Source organism: Heterocephalus glaber, unplaced genomic scaffold (genome assembly GCF_053883595.1).
Source record: "Heterocephalus glaber isolate CG9 unplaced genomic scaffold, H.glaber_assembly_v1.0 deba00001532, whole genome shotgun sequence".
NCBI lineage: Eukaryota > Metazoa > Chordata > Mammalia > Rodentia > Bathyergidae > Heterocephalus > Heterocephalus glaber.
Window position 1 is genome coordinate 25,075,747 of NW_028258330.1, and position 5,416 is coordinate 25,081,162.

The 5,416-nt window shown below is 41.9% G+C and overlaps 1 pseudogene; it reads right to left on the reverse strand.

Moving 5' to 3' along the window:
• Positions 1 to 2,115: 2,115 nt before the first annotated feature.
• LOC101703961 (signal recognition particle receptor subunit beta pseudogene) lies at positions 2,116 to 3,058 on the reverse strand (annotated as a pseudogene).
• Between the last annotated feature and the right edge of the window lie 2,358 nt (positions 3,059 to 5,416).

Consider the following 5,416-nt stretch of genomic DNA (forward strand, 5'->3'; position numbering starts at 1 on the left):
GAGCTAAATCCCCAGCCCTCCTCTTTATTTTTTATTCTGAGACAAAGTTGCTATGATACCCAAGTGGGGCTTGAACTCGTGACCCTCCTGCCTCAGCCTCCCAAGTAGCCATAGTTGTATAAGGACAACATGAGTGAGTGAAGTCAAATCCTGTGTATTTTCCCTTGTGCCCCTGGATGCAGGTCCAGGCTGGGGGCAGAAATGACACCACAGTCACTGTCTGTCTGTCTGGCTTCGAGTTATCTCTGGCTATGGGGAAACTCGAAATGAGACAGGAGCTATCTTGTCATCCTAGGAGGGCTGGCAGACTGGTTTAGAAACTACTCTGCCACTTCCCAGCTGATGAATGTGTGCAAGGATCAGCAGCTTTCTGAGTTCCGGCTTTCCTTGTCTGTGATCTCAGGCTACCGTGGGACTGATGGATGCAAGATGATGAGGGTAAAGTGCTTGGCTTTTGGGAGATGCTTAATTCAAAAGAGAACTTCTGCCTGGCCAAAGGAGAGGACTGGCCAGGGCCTGCCTGGCCTGGGGGATGTTTCCCAAGAACCCAGCAGGGCCTCCACTCCTGAAGATGGTAGAGACAGCCTAAACTGAGCCAGCTGGGACTTCAGGGTTGAAAGCCTGAAGTTTTATGAGCCAGGTCACTCCTGTGTCCAGGCCGGCAGGACCGCCGTCCCCACTGCAAGTTCCACCTCCTCCACCACCTTGGCCCTCCCAGGCTGAGATTCCCCTATTGTCACTCACTTTCCTAGCGCGGCCGCAAGCTGGAAGGTTCCTCATCTATCCTAATTTCGCTTCACACCCCTGAGCTCTTCTGTGGTGGTGTTGACAAGGAGTTAACTGGTCTCTTCTTGGATCCCCTAGTGATGGGGAGCTCCTCCCTCTCGAGCCCCCCCCCCGGGGGTAAGCTCCGTCTGCTACTAAGTTCTTCCTGACATGCGCCTCTCCCCTACTTCCCCAAGGCTTCCCACTTTCAGTCTGGGGTCCGCCCCCTGGGGTCACTCAAGCCATCTGTCTCTTCCTCACCCCATCTCTATCATCTCTATTGGGAGGAATCGTTCCTTATGAGACAAGGTATCTCTGTCACTTACCTTAAAACAAACTCTTCTTTTAAAGATATGTCTTTTTATTTAAATAGAAAAGTAACCCATGAGCATTGTGAACAATTTGGGAAATTTACAGCAATAGAAAGATTAAAACTACCAGTAATCCCACCTCCTAGAAATAAGCACTATTAACTTTTATTTTCCAGAGCTAGAAAGCCTATTTTATTTATCAAGAAAAGTATTAACCATTTACAAAAACAATAAAAAAGCCAAATGCTTAAGACAGAAAGAACATCACTTTGAAAGGGCAACTTTTTTTAAAAGCATGAATGCACACCCCCCAAATCTACAAAAAACCCTTTTTACATTTCTCGATACACAGCATTCTAGTGAAGGGTACAAAATAGGAACTGATCAGGCAGCAAGTGGAGCCAGGAGCCCGAGGCCATCCACAGAATCGAAGGGTGTCTATAGAGCTCCCACATCCCCAGAACACAGGGGAGGCATTTGAGGATTTAGCATTTTTAATTCTATCACCTGGGAACAACACCAAGGGTTCCAGCCTTTAAATGTGAGTGCTGAGACTGGAGTGCGGACAAGTCAGTGAGCCAATTAGGAACCCACTGTCAGCTCTACCTCGCTCTTTCATACCTGTTTTCATACATGGGAAAACTAACTCTACCTATAAATCTGAGAATTGACTGAGGACTAGACAATGTATTGCCCAGGGGCAACTGGAAATCAACTGGCTTCATAAATAGTTTGTTTCCAGGAAAGAGACCAAAGCATAGGAGTTGAGGATGAGAAAACTTCAGATAATAACCATGTCTTGACAGTATCCTCTATGTGGAGTCTGCTTGTTACATCACAAAGACCTTGACCTTAAATCAAGCACATGTTAAAGGGACACTTAATACCAACACTTAATGTTAGAGTTAAATAAAAGTGATTTGTTTGAAAGGGAGCAATAGCAGAGAAAGGAACTACAACAAAAAAACTTCCAAGTTGGTATGAATAGTGATTTGTTTTCAGGACAAGGAAATGTTTCTAACCACATTTTGTACCTTTTCAACTCCAGACTACCACAGCTCTTCTTCCAACACTGCCAGTCACACAGTCACAGTCACACACACACACTCATAGCTTGTGCTCCAGAGTTGCCCCTCAGGCAGTTTTAGTCAGCCATTTCTCTAAGTCCTGGATGTCTGCTGAACCAGCGTCTCCTCTTCCACCCTTGGCACTGCATTCGAGGAATTCCACTTTGAGGGGCAACTGTGAGAACTCAAATGCTTTGCCTTTCTTTCCAAGATGAGCAGGGACAGTACTGGAACTGTCCAGTGTACTGGGAGCAGCAGAGCAGATAACTCGTAAGGTGTTGAGCTCTTTCTCAAGCTGTTGCTGAATTAACTTTGCTGATTTTGCCATTGCGATATCTTGCTTATTGCAGGCTATTAGGAATGATGGTGTGTTCTTCAGACCCATGCTGTCTATGAGGACTTGATACAGAAACTCCGCCATGTCTTTCACCTCTCGCTGGAAAGATGCACTGTCCACCACAAACACAAAAGCCCTGGCTGAACACTTAAACCGCTCTAAGAACTGTAGCCTAAGCTCTCGTGCCCAGGAAGGTCAATCAAGGTTAAACTATTGCCCCTGTTATTGTTGGGTCTATACACAGCAGAGCTGTCAGTAATAGAAGTCTGCGTGTTTCTGTAATGGCCTGTTAACAACCTGACGAATGGCAGTGTTTTCCCGGAGTCACAAAGACCCACAAGGAGAACAGCTCTTTGACTGCTCCTTCTGCTCCAGATGAATTTCCAGAACACCAGCGTCAGCAGCACCACAGCGACTGCCAGCACTACTGACAGCAGCATAGGGTCCCTCTGCTGCAGCTCCTGTCTCAAGGAGTCCAGGTAGGGCTGGAAGGTGCCTCCCGCACCGCCGCCATCCCCTATGCAAAGGGAGTTCACGGTAGCCATGGATGAGGTGCGTGGTCTCCGGTGCCGCGAAAGCTACATGGCCCAGCACTATTAACTTTTACTTCTGTCTTCTATTCTTTTTTTCCCATAAGGGAACACATAGCAAATATATAATTTGGCACCTTGCTTTCTTCTTTTACTTAAGATTATTATAGGAATATTTTCCCAGGCCACTAAAGTCTTTTTGCAAGTATGATTTTTTTTAAACTTTTAATGATTTGTAATATGCTATTGTCTAGGCAATTACTGATCATTACCAAATGCTAGAAATTTGAGTTGTTTAAAAATATTTTTTTAACTGTTGCATCACAATACTGTGGTTTTATAAAACTATATATAAAGTTTTATACTGTTTCAAATTGTTTCCTTAGACTCTCACATTCTGAAAGTATAACCAGGGTCCAAGATTTGCGAGCATTTTAGAGATGACATCCCTCCAATTTTTTTGTTATTAACATTTTTGGTGAGATAATAAATAGGTTAAAGAATGTACCAACTGTAAGATATCAAACTGATAGCCAGACATACAAATATTCCCAATGTCTTTTTAATAAAGTTTTATTAGCCGGGGATTTAGCTCAGTGGTTTCGCTTCCTGTTGCACAAGCTCAAGGACCGGAGTTCAATCCCCGGTACCAAATAAAGTTTTATCAGTTTTTTCAATTTTTTGCAAAGTACCCTTACTGTAATGATCATTTATATCTTATCATTCATACACCAGCAGTAGAAATCCTAGGGATATGATTTAGAACTAAGGGGCCCCAAGATGGGCAGAGTCAAAGACAGAGTATTGGGCTGAGAAAAAACTTGTAAGAGCAATCTTCTTTTAAAGTTTAAATTTTATTTATGTTTTGCAGTGCTGGGGATTGAAGCCAGGACTTTGTGCATGATAAGCAAGCATTCTACCATGGAACCACGCCCCAAGCCTACAATATTTTGTTTGTTCATTTATTTATTTATTTATGTATGTATGTATTTTGGTACCAGGGATCGAACTCAGGTCCTTGTGCTTGCACAGCAGGTGAAACCACTGAGCTAAATCCCTGGCCCTGTTCATTTATTTTTTGAGCAAAGTCTTACTATCTGGTTCAGGCTGGTTTTGAACTCACTATGTGGCCCAGGCTGGCCTTGAACTCACAGTAATCCCCTGCATCAGCCTCCTGAGTGCTGGGATTACAGTGCAATCCTTTTTTTTTTTTTTCCTCGAGGGGGGGTACCAGGAATCAAACTCATGACCTTGTACTGTTTTCAAGGCAGGTGGAGTGCCACTGAGCTAGATCCCCGGCCTGTAATCCATTTTTAAGAATCCAAAAATTGAAAACTCCAAACCAATTTTTACTTATGTTCGAATTGTGTGATCATTGTATATACCTTTTCCAACATTAAGTGGTAATTATTATCAAATATTTACTAATTTGATAAGTGGAAGTGAAAACTGCATTTTAAATTTCTTCAAGTTTCCTAAATTTTAGTAACATTGAATATTTTAACCTGACATTTATTAGCTATTTGTACTCTTTTTGTATGAAGTTGTCAGTGCTCTTTGTGTACCTGTTGGTGATCTTGGGGTTTTACTTGTTGATTTGTAAGAATTCTGCACATTAAGGATGTTTGGGCAGCCATCCATTATCCCAGTTTGTAGTTTGCCTGTAGGCTTAAATTGTGAGTGTTTCTGTAAAGTGGTTTATCTTCCATTAGTCAAATTTATCAATATCTTTGTGTGTGTGTGTCATTTTTTTCTCTATTCCTTTTGAGTTTGATGAATATTCATTTCTATTTTCATCTAGGTTTTAAGTGTTTGCTCACATTTAACTGTACTGCATCTGGAGTTTAATTTTGTATACATTTTGAGGGATGGATCTTTTTTTCTTTTTTCTTTCTCCAAATAGTGCACACATGAAACAGTTTGGGATTCTCCCAACAATGGAACAAACTCCAGTTATTTCATGTCCTTCTGAAAGTGTGGGAACCAGAATAGGAACAAATGGATTTTTAAAAATTAAATAAAAGCCTATGTTAGATGTTTTTAACCTGTCTTATAATAACCCTGAGAAGGTGATTCATCATCATCTTGATTTTACAGATGAGAAAACTGAGGTTCAGAGAGGTAAAGAAACTTTCCCAAGGTAACACAGTGAGTCTGATCCAGGATTAGAACTGCTGACTACTATACCCCAGCGATTCAGAGTTTAGAATAGCCATCAATTAAATTAGCTCTGAGTGCCCTTTACAAAGGAACTACCTGACTTTGTTATTGGGAGGTAAGTATTTAGCACTCACACATTCAGAGAGTCAGAACGAGAACCTGGGTCCAGGGAAAGATACTTGTCAAACTAGTTTGTGAATTTGTTTTTAAATTAGCAGACTCTTAAAAGATTTTACTGAAAATATT